The sequence below is a fragment of the Lutra lutra genome, chromosome 5 (genome assembly GCF_902655055.1).
Source record: "Lutra lutra chromosome 5, mLutLut1.2, whole genome shotgun sequence".
NCBI classification, from domain to species: Eukaryota; Metazoa; Chordata; class Mammalia; order Carnivora; family Mustelidae; genus Lutra; species Lutra lutra.
The window spans coordinates 62,841,317-62,858,258 of NC_062282.1; the positions used below are offsets into that span (position 1 = coordinate 62,841,317).

The window sequence follows — 16,942 nt, forward strand, 5'->3', positions numbered from 1 at the left end:
GTCAGGAGGAAGGAGACTCTGCTCTGTCTTATTGTTGGGTTAGGAACAGGAGAGGAGGTGCTAGGTGTGAACAGGTTGAATGCCGTGTTAAAGATTGTCAGGCCATCAGCAGACCCTCCAGCCCAGGCAGCCTGGTATCAGAGGCCCATTTTAACCACTGGGCACTACTGTTTCCCAGGGAGGATGCGCTCACCCAAAGACAAAGCTTGCAGGGGCGCCTGGGTAGTTCAGTCAGTTAACCATCTGACTCTTGTTCTCAGCTCAGGTTCGATCTCAAGGTTGTGAGTTCAAGTCCCACATTGGGCTCCACACTGGGCATAGGATCTAGTAAAAAAAAAAAAAAAAAAAAAAGACAAAGTTTGCAATTTGGGTCCCAAATCCCTACAACCGAAAGCCAGTAAGATGCTGGTGACAGAAGACCCACCTGAGACCATGTCCCTGAAGTAAAAAGTGAAAAGTGACAGGATTATCAGGGTAAGACAAAAAGAAAGCAAGACCAACAATACTGATAACGGACAAAACCGGATTTGAGGTAAAAAGCATTTCACTAAATGGCAAGGGGACTCTTAACTCTCTTTGCCTCTGTGTGCCCCCATCAACTGTCTCCTCATTTTTATTATCCTTCCCAGACCTTTTCCACTCATCCAGTTCTTGCATTGTCACTTCATGGTCCAAAGACTAATTTTCGTGTTCATTCCTTGAGGGATGCACCAGCCTCCTCCAGGACTCTACTCTGCTACTCTGATGCTCTCATTCACTTCTTGGAGGCTGCTGGCCTGTTGAGATCTTTCCTGCCTGGTCCTCTTTGATCAGACAGGATGATGGCCCCTCCCTCCCCCTATTCCTAAGACCCCACCCTTGCCTGGTCCCAGAGCAATAGTGAGTTTGTCTCCCAGAAGGAGTGGAGGGAGGGTCGGCACCCAAAGGGCTTCTGCCTGGTAAATTGCTCACACAGCCAGCTCTAGCACTAGCCTGTGAGCATAGGCTGGGCCCACAGTAGGTGCCCATTAAAGGCAAGTTGAGTGAACTTAAGAACCCTTAGTTTATAAGATGTTGTTAACTCAACCCCCCAAAAAAGGGTCGATGGCGGGGTGGTCTCCTCTGACAGCATTGGTCCTGAGCTACAGAGAGAATTTTTCTTTTCAATTTCCTATCAAAGATTTTCAAGTAGAAAATAGGTCCCCTGGAATCCTCCAAGCCCATGCTCATCTCTTACTTCCTTCATTCAATGCGCATTGGTTGTTTTGTTACCAAGTGCTTGGTGTTGTAAGAATGCAGAATTGTGTAAAGCTTCAAGCAGCTAACACTAGAGTAGGGACAGGAAGTCATCAGCTATTTATTCCATACAGTGCAACAGGGTACAAGCCCTTCAGGGAGCTTAGAGTTTTGGGGGTGGGGAGTATCAGGCATCAAAACCATTGTCACAGCCAGAGTCAGGAATCAAAAAGAGCTACCTTTCAATACACTCACTCTGGGGTCTGGCTGGGCTCATTTAGAATCTCAACTTCTTCACTTCCTTCATGCGACCTTGAACAAGAAGCTTAAGCTCCTTGAGGCTTAAGTCTCACTATATGTAAAATGGAAATCATAATTACTTCCTTCCTAGGGTCATCATGAGAATTATGAAAAGCAACTCAAGTGACTGGCTTATCATTTTTATCATTAGGATAATGATGGTGACAATAGTATAATACCAGGTGAATGGTACAGAAAGTGGGGGGAGGGGGGGACTACTTCTGCCTGAAGAAGAGATGGTATGGATGAGAATTTTCAGGAGGAGGGAGTTGTTGGTGCTGAGTTTTAACGGAAGGTTTGGATTTCTATACAAGGAAGTGGCCAAAAGTGAATCTGCTCAGAAGTAGAAAAATGAATGATTCAGAAGGTCATTAAAATAAAACAAATAAAGAATCTAAACCAAATGACTGGGCTCCTTAAAAATAGGACATTGCATTGCCAAGCTAAGAAAGCGTTAGTCAGGCAGAAGAGGTAGTTACTGGGAAATTTCACCCAGTTCAGCATTATTGAGAAGTTGTGGGTTTCTGGAACCTTCGATGGGTGTTTCACAATCTTATGGGGTCATGGTTACCCAAACCCTGGTCCAAGACTGAGAGAAAAGTGTTCAGGATGGGACTGGTATTAGAAAAAAGAAAGACGTACTTGAAAGTGGAGCTTAAAAGTGGTTAAATGTATTGGAAAGAGATCAGAAGGAGTGGTCTATAGGTCAACAAACATCTGTCCTGAGGAAATAGGTCGTGTGACATCTGGAAGGAAGGGGCAGTGCATGCCCTGGCATCTGGATCTGATCCATGGGGCAGACATCCCATTCCTTCTCCCCCATGGTCCTGTACCTCTCCTCACTTTCCCCAAACTCTCATATTACAGGAACACCCCAGCCTTCTCTGTCTGACTGTTGGGACTGGGCAGGCGGGACTCAGATCCCAGCTCTGTCACTTGCTTACTGTGTGATCTTGGGCAAGTCAATTTACCTCTCTGTGCCTTTATTTTTTTGTGTGTGTGTGTGTCTATTAAAAGAGAATCATAGTATTCACCTCACTGGATTGTTATGGGGAGTTAGAGAAACACACACCAGGCACACATAAGTGCTCAGATAACGTTAGTTCCAGCACCTTCTCTCATTCTCTTTCTTCTTCTGACTTCATCTTGCCCTACCTGTTCTCATTATGTCTTGCTGGAGGTATCCATGGAGTCTACAGGCAAATAATTTGATGCCTCCTATATGGTAGCCTGCAGGTAAGATCTTTGATTCATTTTTATCATTCAATTTACATGTATAAATACCTATAATGTAACTAGCATTGTTCTTGGAATAAAGACAAAAATATTACATGGCAGCTAAGGGAGGAGGAGGAGCATACAAGAGATGGAAATGAAGTATCAAGAAATTGAGAAGGGACACCTTGACCTTATGCCAGACATAGAGGTGGACAGCAGGATAAGGAGGTGAAAATGGTACAGCCTGGGGCTTTGGAGGGGTCACAGCTTAAAGGGAGACAAACACAAAGACCCGAATGATGGTTGTGGGGCCCTACTGGGGATCTGTGATATTATTGTCTTGGGCAAATTTAAGAAGACTTCCAAGATGAGGTGACTGAGGAGCTGGGTGCTAAGGGTGAGTAGTCACCAGATGGATAAAGCCAGAAAGAGCATTTTAAACTGAGGACTAGTATATGTGAAGGCCCAGACACATCACAAAAACAGAGTGTTTGGGGGTGCCTGGGTGGCTCAGTGGGTTAAGCCTCTGCTTTTGGCTCTGGTCGTGATTTCAGGGCCCTGGGATCGAGCCCCACATTGGGCTCTCTGCTCAGCTGGGAGCCTGCTCCCCGCCCCCCGCCTGCCTCTCTCTGCCAACTTGCGATCTCTGTCAAATAAATAAACAAAATCTTTAAAAAAAAACAAAACAAAACAAAACCCAGAGTGTTTGGGGAACAGTTGGGTGTCTCTTAGGGGAAGTGAAAGAAAGTCTTTTCATTGAGTACAGGACCTGGCACAGAGTAAGTGCTCAATAAAAGTTGGTCATGCTTACTGTGAGATAGTTCATGAACTTGTTCCCTAGTGGTGAGTTGGTACTGCTAAGACTCACTGCAAAGAACCCAGTCACCTCCCAGGACCAAGGCAGGCTCAGGGACGGAAGAACAAGAGAAGTGATCTTCAGGAAGAGGCTGTCATGTGGGACAGGCCAAGGTTCAATTCCTGCTTCAGGGGGCCTGCACAGTGTCCTTCCTCCTTGGGGCTGCTCATTCTGTTCCTTTGCCCAAGCAGAACTTCAAGAACTGGCTGGCCTAATGACCAGCACTGAGCTAACGGGAAGGTGGGCCACACTGGGCCCCAAGTCATCTGCCTGTGCCGATGAGCCAGGCCCTGGGGATTCCTCCCACCCCGGGGGAGCATTTAGAGAAGTACGCTGCAAGTCATCTGCCCTGTGTGGTCACTGCCTGTCAGGGCTGCGCAGGGCTGGTGGGGAAATGGACAGATTGCGGCACGGCTCGTTGGGAACCGAGCGCTTGGGCCCCGGAGCTGTCTTCTTGAGTCTGTTGCCAGAAGACAGTTACGTAAGCAGTTTGCTCGTTCCCTCTACAAGTGTGTGTTGAGTGCTAACTGTATGCCAGGCACTGTTTCAAGCTCTGGGGGGACCGTGGGGACAGACCCAGCCTTCCTGCTTCAGGGAGTTCTGGAAGAAACATTCTGGAAAAAAAATACACACTAACAATGTCCTAGTCTATTTATTGAGGGTTTACTAGACGCTGAGGCCCTGTTCCATGCACTACGCCAATGGGGTTTCATTTAATCTCCTTATTGGATTCATGAGACGAATTTTATGTCTCATAATCATAATAAATCATAATAAATATCCCATTTTACAAATCGTATTCTTTAGGAACCCACCTGAGGGGACCCCCCCTTCCCCAGATCTGTCTGTCGTTGACTCTCAAAGGGGTGTGAGCTACAGTGGGGGTGCAAATGATGATGCCTGGCCTTGGTCTTGGCTCACAGTGACCTAATGGGGTAGGAATGAGGGGCCTGGCATCTTCTGATAACATTCGGGGCCCGCCCGCCCCAGCCACTCTCCTGAACTCTGAGAGCTTTCAAATGCTTTCAGAGCCTTGTAATAATGTCCTTTCCCAACATTCCTTAATCATCATTACTCTGGACTCAGGCATTTAATTGCTCATCTGTTTCTCCATTCATTCATGAATAGAGAATTTCTTTCATGACTGCATCAGGACAAGAGCCACCTTGGACCAAATCGTGTTATAGGTGTGAGGCCTCCCCACCCACCCCTGGGTAATCGTCCTTCTGCCTCTCACTCTATTCCTCTGTACCCTCATGTGAGCCCTGCTGTGTGCCAGCTGCTTGGGTCAGGAGCCCCCACAGAGACAGAGGAAGAGGGCTCTGTGTCGAGAGGGGCCAGACAGGGGCCAGAGAGAAGATAGCCCCAGGGGGCTGGGGAGCCCAGAGGTCATATCACCCAGTAGTGGGATGAAAGAAGACCTGGTCTGGAAGGCCAGAAGTCATCCAGAAGCTCTGGAGGCTTCTGAAAACTCCACTTAAATAGCCCTGTTCCCTTCCTAAAGCCCCTCTTCACCTCTTCCCAGCTCTCCACTGCCAGCTCCATCTGTGTACGCTCTTCCCTGCTCTCCAAGCATCCAGGCTTCCTCCACTTTTCCCTTGCTCTTCCCGCCATCTCCCACTTGGCAAGACCAAAGTGAAGGGCACTGAGCATGGGCAACACAAACAACTAGGGCACTGCTATCCTTCAGTGTCCTGGGTCTTGCCTGTACTCGCGAGAAACTCCTTCCAGTGGTTTCTTCTGGAGGGACCTCAAGGCTTTGGCATGCCCACATACACCCTTTGGAACAATTAACTTCTTGTTTGCATGTACATTAATTTTATATTAAAAAAATAATGAGGGACGCCGGGGTTGCTCAGTCGGTTGAGCACCCAACTCTTGGTTTCAGCTCAGGTTGTGATCTCAGGGCTGTGGGATCAAGCCCCGCGTTGGGCTCTGTGCTTAGCGGGGGAGTCTGCTTAATATTCTCGCTCCCCCTGCCCCGCCTCCCACTCTCACTCTCTCTCTCTCTCAAATAAATACATAAATCTTTACAAAAATTAAATAAATAAATAAATAAATAATTATATCCCCACCAGGCCTGTCTCTAACATTGCAGGGACCCAGAGAAAGAGAACGAAATGAGGCCTATGACTCCTGCCTACCCGCCCCTCTTCTCTTCCTGTCCTGGATCCAGCCTCTGGGCATCCGTGAGGGGACAGCACCTCCCTCACAGCCAAAAGCAGATCTCTGGTCTACCTTTGTTAGGGAGGGCCTGGAAAGAGGCCTACGCAGGCTCTGGAAATGGAATAGGGACTATTAGACAGGAAATACACAGGTCCTGGGTGCCCCCAAAATGTGAGGTTGTGTTGATACTGCATCCACCTGACAGCAGGGTTACCAATGTCTTTCTCTTCAATTCTTCCTTATTGTTGGAACATTTGACATCTAGCAGCACATTTATGATCTTTACGTGACCCCCAAATGACTCAGCCCCATTTGGAGGAACAAGATGACTGCAGAACAGCACGTGGGTGGAGGGGCGCCGGGAGGGGGCAAGGTGGGGGCACTGGGCAGACCTGCAGCGCATTTTGGGTTTTGTCACTTCCTAGCTGAGGGCCTTGAGCAAACCCACTTAGCTTTCTCAGCTTCAATTTCTCTCTCTGTCAAATGGGAATAGTCATTACCATTTTTCAATATTATTGGAATGATTGAGTGGCCAGGCAAATGAGTGGCACAAAAATTTTAAATATAATCGTTACTATTTTTTAAATGTCAATCAATGCCAGGAATATTCTGATGATTCTCCTAGGGTGGTTTCAGCACACTTATTTCCTGGTCATAATCACTTCCTTTATCACCTCTTACGTCATCCTCAGCCTTTACCTCATTACCCTCCCTGCTCTGTCCCTCCCACTAGCTACATCACCACTCCCTGCCCTGGGCTTAGCTTACCGCCCCCCCCCCCCCCAGCTCAGCCTCACATGAAAAGGGTCAGAGGGCACACTTTCTCTTTTATTTGCCTCAAGCTACTATTTTGACATTTACCCTTTCCCTGGCCCATTTCAGACCCTCTTAGTCACTTCTGCAGAAGCAATGCGAATGAATGAGCTCAAACTGGTGTGCTCCCAAGATCATTTACATGTTAAACTGGATTAAACTGAGATTTCATTTTTTGATCAGACAGCCAAGGTAAGTGGACATAAAGCTGGCTGGGGAAGCCAGAGACTGGGATTAAAATCCTGTGTCTGTGCTTCCTAATTGTGAGGCTCTGAGGAGTCATTTCACCAATATGAGCACCGATGTCCTCATTTATAAAACGGAAGAATGAGGGGCGCCTGGGTGGCTCAGGAGGTTAAGCGTCTGCCTTCGGCTCAGGTCATGATCCCCAGGTCCTGAATCAAGCCCCACATGGGGCTCCCTGCTCAGTGGGGAGTCTGCTTTTCTCTCTCTCCGTTTCCTCTTTTCTCTGGCTTGAGCACTCTCATGATCTCTCTCTCCCAAATTAATAAATACAATCTTTTTTTTTTTAATGGAAGAATGATTCTTACCCAGCAGTTTTGTATCACAGATCACTAACATGTGTAAGACACTGAATAGGACTTTGGTCAGTGATAGCAATTAGGTGGAGGCCGGATCGTGAATGGCCTTGAGGAGCAGATGAGTGAGTGCTGCAGGCTTCATGCTGAGGATGGCAGGGAGCCATGGAAGGCTCTAAACAGGGGTGGCAGAGTCAGGGGTGGCCAGATGGTAGAGTCGAGATGTGGGAAATCTTGCTTACATGGCAAGATGGCAAGAGGCAAGAGGCAGGGAGACCAGTTAATGGCCATGAGACCTGTACTCGGGCAGTGGCTGGGGAAGTGAGGACAGATTCAAGAGCTGGCCTGGAGTTGGCATCCTGAAAGGAGAAGGTCCTCATTCACCACTCTGTTGTCCCCTCTAGGTGACAAACTGTCCAAACTGATCATCTGGATTTAACCAGGGAATGGGGTGGGGGATGGGCAGCAGAGTGGCAGGAGGAGGAATAATGTGAGAGAAAAAGAAGGTGAAACAAAAACAGGAATCTTGACTTTTTGTTGACGAATTTTTCAAACCCTGATTTCAGCTAGAAAAAATCAATACCCAGCAAATCAGAAGTGAAGCAAAAAGTTTGTGTCGAGAAATAATAAAAGCTAAGGAGCTCTTACTATGTGCCAGGCTCCACGTGAGGCGATGTACTCTATTATCACAATAAATCATCACAATCAGCCCATAAAGGAGGCATCACCATCATTTCCATTTTAGAGATGAAGAACACAGGTACAGTGAGGTGAAGGATATGGGCGAGGGTGAGGGAGGGCAAGGACTGTGATTCAAGGTAGGCAGACCCCAAACTCCAAGTTCTTAGAGAAAAGTAAACATCTTATGAGACTCGAGCAACATGAAAACCAGAAGTCTGAGGTGTCCAGTAATAGCGAGATAGTCACTCTTCCCTACTGGTATTCAGTACGTCTTTGAAAAGGTAATATGATATAAGTAGAAAAAGCACATTATCTATAGTGTGACTACAAGTATGCCTTAGAAGTACATGGACTCAAGATACAATTTACAGAAGCAACCACAAATTTAAGGTACCTAAGAGAAGTGGTCAAGACCCTTTCAGGGAAATTACAACCTTTTATTAAATGACACTGGAGAAAATCTAAATACATGAAGAGGTATACCATGTTCACAGATAGGAAGGCGATTCTCCTTAAAGTGTCCTAACACTATTTTAATCAAAAGCCCAACTCAGTTTTTCTTATAACCTGGCAAGCTGAATCTTCAGTTTATATGGAAGAGCAAAGGGCCAAGAAAGGTAAAGACACTCCCAAAGCAAAATTCTGGACAGGGAATTAGCTTACCATATATCAAAATATATGATAAAGCAAAGACATTTTCAACAGTATGAAACTGGGACAGGGATTGACACATATATTAATGAAATAGAATAAAAGGTCCTAATAGAAGGATCCTTGTGTATTAGAAAACCTGATTTCTGATGGAGGATCCCTTAAAGACCAATGAGGTAAGGAACCAGTTATTCCATAAACAAGGCTGGGAAAACTGGCTTTCCAAGTGGAGAAAACAATACCTCCAGCACGCAAAAAATCAATTCCAGGTGGGTCAAGGGCTTGAATGTGAAAGAAAAACCTTAAAACTCTTATAAGAATTATAGGCCATAAAAAAGAAGAAAATGCTGCCATTTGTGACAACATGGATGGATTTGAAGGGATTATACTAGGTAAAGGAAGCCAGACAGAGAAAGAATACTGGGTTATCTCATTTGTATGTAGAATCTAAAAAAGTTGAACTCCTAGAAACTAAGTGTAGATTGTGGTTATCAATGGCTGGGAGTGGAGGAAATGGGGAGATATTGATCAAAAGTTACAAACTTCAGGGACCCCTAGGTGGCTCAGTTGATAAGGTGTCTGACTCTTGATTTCAGCTCAGGTCGTGATCTCAGGGTCATGAAATTGAGCCCCACACTGGGCTCTGTGCTCAGTGGGAAGTCTGCTAGAGATTCTCTCTCTTTTTCCTTCTCCCTCTACCCCCTCCTCCACTCAACATGCTGTCATGCTCTCTCTCTCTAAAATAAATAAATAAATCTTTTTTAAAAGGTACGAACCTGGGGGGCGCCTGGGTGGCTCAGTGGGTTAAAGCCTCTGCCTTCGGCTCAGGTCATGATCCCAGGGTCCTGGGATCGAGCCCCACATTGGGCTCTCTGCTCCGCAGGGAGCCTGTTTCCTCTTCTCTCTCTCTGCCTGCCTCTCTGCCTACTTGTGATCTCTGTCTGTCAAATAAATAAATAAAATCTTTAAAAAAAAAAGGTACGAACTTCATTAATGAGATAAATTAGTTCTGAAGATCTAATGTGCAGCATGGTGACTCTGTTTACAGGACTGCACTGTGTACTTCACATTAACTAACCAAGTAGATCTTGAATGTCCTTGACGCGCGCACACATACACACACACACACACATAAATGGTAACTATGTGAGCTGATGGATGCACTGAGTAACCTTTTTGTGATAATCATTTCACAGTATGTATGTGTGTCAAATAATTATATCATACACCTTAAACTCACCCAACATTATCAATTATATCTCAGTAAAGGTGGGAGAATAAAGCTCTTAGACTAAAATAAAGAATATCTTTACGATCTCAGGGAGAGACAGACTTCTTTTTTTTTTTTTTTTAAAGATTTTATTTGTCAGAGAGAGAGGAGAGCGAGCGAGCACAGGCAGACAGAATGGCAGGCAGAGGCAGAGGGAGAAGCAGGCTCCCCGCCAAGCAAGGAGCCCGATGTGGGACTCGATCCCAGGACGCTGGGATCATGACCTGAGCCGAAGGCAGCTGCTTAACCAACTGAGCCACCCAGGCGTCCCGAGAGACAGACTTCTTAAGCAAAATACAGAAAGTGAAATCACAAAGGAAAAGATCAATACATCCAATTAGGTTAAAATTATTTCTGCTCATCAGAAGACACCAAAAGAGATGAAATGACAAATGACAAATTTGGACAAGACATTTGGAATGTATAATCAATAAATGATTAGTATCCAAAATAAAGTCCTACACATTCATAAAACTGAGACAATCTAATAGGAAAATGAGCAAAAGACTTAAACAGATAGTCTACATAAGAGGAAATAAATATGACCAAGAAACCTATGACAAGATGCTTAATCCCATTATTACTCATAAAGATGCAAAATAAAACCACATTGTCATTTCACACCCACCAAACCAGTGAAAATCATAGCTGTGCCAATAGTGTTAGGATACTGAGCAGCTAGAAGGATCACTTACTCTTGATGACAGGTGTATAAATCATGCTGATGCCATCTTGGACAAATCTGCCATGATGACCGCTCTGTGACCCAAAGTCTTCTTGAGCACAGTCCCTCCTCCCCCACATTCTTTCTTTTTGCCTAACCACACCCTTGCGGCATAACATCCTTGATCAGCTCTGGAGATCCTACAGCCAGCACTATACTCTCCAACCCCTAAGCTGTAAAAGCATGTCTTACACAAGGTGGGGTCAAGGAGATCTATTCATCCTATGGCCGCTCAAGGCATGCCCAAGGCATGCTTCTGTCTGTAAGTACCCTTAATAAACCACTTCTCATCAAGCCAGACTTGTCGGTTTTTTCCTTGGGTCTTACAGCTCCTTTCGGGGTCATTTTACATATACGCCCCCTTCACAGAACAGCAGTGTGCGTTGGGACTGAAAAAAATCACTGAAAAATAACACACAGATCTCATGACCCAGAAATTCCATTCTTAATTATGTTAATAGAAAAACTCTTACACATGGGCATCTGGGTGTGTATATTAGAATAGTCATAACAGTTTTGTTTATTAAAAATCCTGAAACCGCCCCTTCCACACGATCACGCAGAGCTCGTACCCGCGCCTGGAATCGGGTCGCAACCTCAGCCGCGCCTGCGGCCTGCCACTGCCTCTGGACCATGGACCCCAACAAAGTGAGTGAGCTTCGGGCTTTCGTGAAAATGTGTAAGCAGGATCCGAGCGTCCTGCACACTGAGGAAATGAGTTTCCTGCGGGAGTGGGTGGAGAGCATGGGGGGTAAAATACCACCTGCCACTCATAAAACTAAATCTGAAGACAGTATCAAGGAAGAAAAAACAGATAGTAAGAAGGCGGAGGAAAACATAAAGACAGATGAACCATCAAGTGAGGAGAGTGATCTAGAAATTGACAATGAAGGTGTGATTGAACCAGATACTGATGCCCCTCAAGAAATGGGAGATGAAAATGTAGAGATAACCAAGGAAATGATGGGTCAGGCAAATGATAAAAAAGTGACTGCCATGGATGCCCTAAATGATGGTGAACTACAGAAAGCCATTGACTTGTCCACAGATGCCATCAAACTAAACTCTCGCTTGGCCATTCTGTATGCCAAGAGAGCCAGTGTCTTCATCAAATTACAGAAGCCAAATGCTGCCATTCGAGACTGTGACAGAGCTATTGAAATAAATCCTGATTCAGTTCAGCCTTATAAGTGACGAGGGAAAGCACACAGACTTCTGGGCCATTGGGAAGAAGCCGCACATGATCTTGCCCTTGCTTGTAAACTGGATTATGATGAAGATGCTAGTGCAATGCTGAAAGAAGTTCAACCGAGGGCCCAGAAGATTGCTGAACTTCAGAGAAAATATGAGCGAAAACGTGAAGAGCGAGAGATCAAAGAAAGAATAGAAAGGGTTAAGAAGGCTTGGGAAGAACATGAGAGAGCCCAGAGGGAGGAAGAAGCCAGACGACAATCAGGAGCTCAGTATGGCTCTTTCCCAGGTGGCTTTTCTGGGGGAATGCCTAGTAATTTTCCTGGAGGAAGCCTGGAATGGCAGGGGGGATGCCTGGAATGGCAGGAATGCCTGGGCTCAATGAAATTCTTAGTGATCCGGAAGTTCTTGTAGCCATGCAGGATCCAGAAGTTATGGTGGCCTTCCAGGATGTGGCCCACAACCCAGCGAATATGTCAAAATATCAGAGCAACCCAAAGGTTATGAATCTCATCAGTAAATTGTCAGCCAAATTTGGAGGTCAAGCATAATGCCCTTCTGACAAATAAAGCCCTTGCTGAAGGAAAAGCAGCTTCGATCACCTAATGATGTCGCTATAATACAAACCAGTGTACCTCCGACCTTCTCATGAAGAAAGCTGGGGTGCTGTGAAGAGAATCCCTACCTCTCTGCTCCCCATGCAACTCAAACATTCTACAATGGTTTGCCATTAGGGTATTCATTCAGATAATGTTTTCCTACTAGGAACTACAAACTTTAAACACTTTTTAAACCTTAAAAATATTTAAAAACATTAAAAAAAATCCTGAAACCCCCTCACATACACATTAGGCTGGCTATTATTAAAGTAATTTTTTTATTTTTTTTTTAAGATTTTATTTATTGATTTGACAGAGAGAGATCACAAGTAGACAGAGAGGCAGGCAGAGAGAGAGAGGGAAGCAGGCTCCCTGCTGAGCAGAGAGCCCGATTCGGGACTCAATCCCAGGACTCTTAGATCATGACCTAAGCTGAAGGCAGCGGCTTAACCCACTGAGCCACCCAGGCGCCCTAGGGTGGCTATTATTAAAACACCAAGAAACCCCCCAAAACAAAAAATAATAAGTGTCAATGGGCCCGTGGAGAAATTGGGACCCTTGTGCACTGCCAGTAAGAATGTAAAATGGTGCAGCTGTTGTGGAAAACAATACAGCAGTTCCTCAAAAATGAAAAATAGGATGACCATATGATCCAACAATTCCACTTTTCCATACACAGCTGAGCCAAAAGGTTGAAACAACCCAAGAACCCATCAACACATGAGTGGATAAACAAAAAGTAGTATATACATACAATGTATATTATACAATGGAATATTATTGATCTTTAAAAAGGAAGGAAATTCCAACACATGCTTCAGTCTGGATGAAACTTGAGGATATAACGTTAAGTAAAATAAGCCAGCCACAAAAAGACAAAGACTTTCCACTTCAATGAGGTACCCAAGGTAACCAAAGTGAGAGCAGCAGAAATTAGAACGGTGGTTGTCAAGGGTTGGGTGGGGAGAGAATGGGAAGTTGTACTGTTTAATGGGCACAGTGTTTCAGCCTGGAAAGATGAAAAAAGTTCTGGAGATGAATGGCGGTGGTGGGTGCACCACAAGGTGAATGCAGTTAATACCACTGAACTGGACACCTAAAAATGGTTAAAATGGTAAATTTCATGTTTATATTTATTTATCACAATAAAGGCAGATCCTTAATCATTTTGTTTAATAAAAAAATCTTTTAAAGATGAAAAAAAGTCCTGGAAATCATTCATATGTCCATCAGCAGGAGAATGGATAAATAAGAGGGCAGTATATACATACAATGTTCTGCTGCAGAGCAATGAAAATGAATGGTCTATCCCTGCTTATGTCAACATGGGTGAATCTCACAAACATAATAAATGAAAGGGGACAGTTGCAAAATAATACACTCTAATTGTATAACCAATAACATGGCCTTGTTTGGGGACACAATACACACAGAGCAAAACTATAAAGAAAAGCAAAGAAATGACTCACACAAAAACCAAGATGGTGTCTCCCTCTGGGTGGGTTGTGAGGGAGGGGTATATGGGGATTTCTAAGGTATTTGATGATTTCCTAAGCTGGGTGATGGACACATGGATATTTACTCTATAATTCTTTAAGTAACGCATTTGTGTTACGTAGTCTTTTGGTGTGTACATACAGTATTACATCATTTTAAAAAAAACCTACACATAGAAAAATGGATGGAAGAGCTCCACATGTGATGGTGTCTAGTAGTGGGGCCCTTTTGCTTTCTGTTTTCCTGTATTTTTAAAAATATTCTTTCATACTTCTGTAGTGAAAGAAGCATTAAATTACATTTAGAAAAAAAAAAAAAATGAAGAGACATTTTCCCCTCAGATATGTTCAGAGAAAAAGGAAGTGAGGGGAAATGGGTGAAAGGTTTGGGTTTCCCTTAATTCTAGTAGGAACAGAAGATGACATTAAAATGTTGAGGCAAGAGGCAAGATGTTCATTAAGAGGTAATGAATTTTCACTGCAATCTTGAGGAAGGGAATGGTCCTCCAAAATCGAACTCCCCAGTCCCTCTTCTCAGGAAATCCTTGCTGGTCTCAAGAGTGGGCAGAGGGTTTTAATGCCCTTTTGAAACAAGGGACATAACCGAGGAGATGAAGCCATGAGGCTCAACCAGCCCTTGTCACGTTTGATTTCAGATGAAAACTTTGGCACGCATCCCCTTTGAGTAGCCTTAAAGACCAGATGAAAAAGAAGAAAAAGAGGAACATCACCGAACGAAGAGAACTAGTTGAGCTAGAAGATGGTTTGAGAAAATATGATTCAACACAGTCACCACACATCTGGAGAACATGATGGCCATCTGGGCAAATTTAATTGAAGAGATTTGGGTTTTACTTTCTATACTGTCATCTTATGTTCCTCCTCTCCTATCATTACCGAGAGCTCAACACAAGACCACAGACTCCATTGTTCACTGTTTTGAGGCACATGTATACTTCATAAACATGTAGGCGTCCCCCACCACAAGTACAGACTTGTCTGGAGCCTGGAGACATGGATGAATGAGACAGAGACCCTCACTTCCCACCTTCAAGAGTGGGAAGCAGATATAATGGCAGTTAGAATGGGATGGAAAATGCTTTGACATCCATAAGTAGAAAACATTGTGGGCCACGATACAGAGGTGGGACATCTAACCTAGCCTGGGGGTGACTGGGAGGGCAACCAAGAGGCAATGGCCCCTATGAAGTCACAAAGGATGCACGGGGATGCATTAAGGACGAGAAAACTAGGCAAAGAAGGTTTAGGATGAGGAACTGGTCTGCCATGCAGGACTACATGGGCAAAGATGTTGGGGAGAAATAACCCTGTGGCCTGAGGGGCACCGTCACTTGTTGGCTTTTTTTTTGGAGTGTGATATTGTGATATAAGAACTAGATATTTGGTCTTCATCCTATTTCTGACGTAGAGCCCCTTAGGATTCTGGGGCACCTGGGTGACTCAGCCTATTAAGCGTCTGACTCTTGATTTCAGCTCGGGTCATGATCTCAGAGTCACAGGGTCAGCTCCATGCTCAGTATGGAGACTGCTTAAGATTCTCTCCCTCTGCCTCTGTCCCTTTCCCCACTCACATGCATGGTCTCTCTCCCCCCAACTCAGCCTCATAAAATAAATAAATAAATCTTAAAAAAAAAAAAACCTTAAGATTTCCTAAATGATAAGCATGATAAAGTTGTCTTTTGTTATTCACAGTAAGCTCCTTTCCACTACACCTGAGTTTCTGTCAAGTGGTGACTTTTGGAAAGCCCCTATGGATGGGCAGGGCTGGTGCCCAGGGGAACTAAACATAGAACTGATTGGAGAGTTGTGATTTACCCCTCCACCACCTTCAGGAAGGGGAGAGGAGCTGAAGATTGAGTTCAGTCACCAATAGCAATGATTTCATCAGTCATACCTACGTAATGAAGCCTCCATAAAACCCCAAAGCACAGGGATTGGAGAACGTCCATGTTGGAAGACACATGGAGGTGCTGGGAGAGCAGCAGCAGTCACCCTATGAGGAGCTGTACCTCATTGGTACATTTATAATATTCTTTTTTTAAAAATTATTTATTTATTTATTTGACAGAGAGAGATCACAAGTGGGGGGGGTGCGGGGAAGCAGGTTCCCTGCTGAGCAGAAAGCCTGATGTGGAACTCTATCCCAAGACCCTGAGATCATGACCTGAGCCAAAGGCAGAGGCTTAACCCACTGAGCCACCCAGGTGCCCCCATTTATATTCTTTATAATAAACTGCTAAATGTCAGTAAACATCTGAGTTCTGGGAACCCATCTAGCAAATTAATTCAACCCAAGGAGGAGGTCTCAGGAACTTCTCACTTATAACCAGTCACTCCGAAGCACAGACAACCACCCAGACTTGAGAATGACTCCTGCAGTAGGCTAGTCTTATAGGGCTGAGTCCTTCACCAGTGAGATCTGATGCTATCTCTGGGTAGATAGTGCTAGAACTGAGTTCATTGCCTGGAGGTGCTGGAGAGCACATTCTGAATGGATTGTTGACCAGGGAAGGCTGGAGAATTTATAACAAGCCCTGTGTAGAGATCTTTATCTTTTCTTACCAGGTTGGGGGACTCAGACCTAGCCACTGGGTACTGGGCAACCATGGAGGTATTTTAACAGGAAAGAGAGGTATCCAATTTGTCCCAGGCATTAGGATCAATTTCCTTTAAACCACCCATTTCATGATGTCATAAACCAAAGGAAATGTAGGGTATAAACCACAGGCAGATTAGTTTAAGGGCAGGTAGAGTCCAAATTTGGAAAAACGAGTCCACATCTGAATCCTGCTGCACTACTCACCAGCTCTGGTGAGTCACTTATGTCCTCTGAGCCACAATGTGATCATCTGGAGTGGGGTTAACGGGAGCACCCAATGGAATACCACGAGCTCTCAGGCAGATCTGTGTTCACCTGAAAAAAAAAAAAAACAAAACTTCTCAGATATATCATTGATCAGAAGATTAAATGGGAGAATAATACGTTTGATACCATTCATCTTTTTTTTTTTAAGATTTTATTTATTTATTTATTTGACAGACAGAGATCACAAGTAGGCAGAGAGGCAGGCAGAGAGAGAGAGAGAGGAAGGGAAGCAGGCTCCTTGCTGACCAGAGAGCCCGATGCGGGACTCAAACCCAGGACCCTGAGATCATGACCTGAGCTGGAGGCAGAGGCTTAACCCACTGAGCCACCCAGGTG

The 16,942-nt window shown here is 44.7% G+C and overlaps 1 pseudogene; it reads left to right on the top strand.

Moving 5' to 3' along the window:
* The first annotated feature begins 10,980 nt into the window (after positions 1-10,980).
* On the top strand, positions 10,981-12,215 carry LOC125100288 (hsc70-interacting protein-like; annotated as a pseudogene).
* The last annotated feature ends 4,727 nt before the right edge of the window (positions 12,216-16,942 follow it).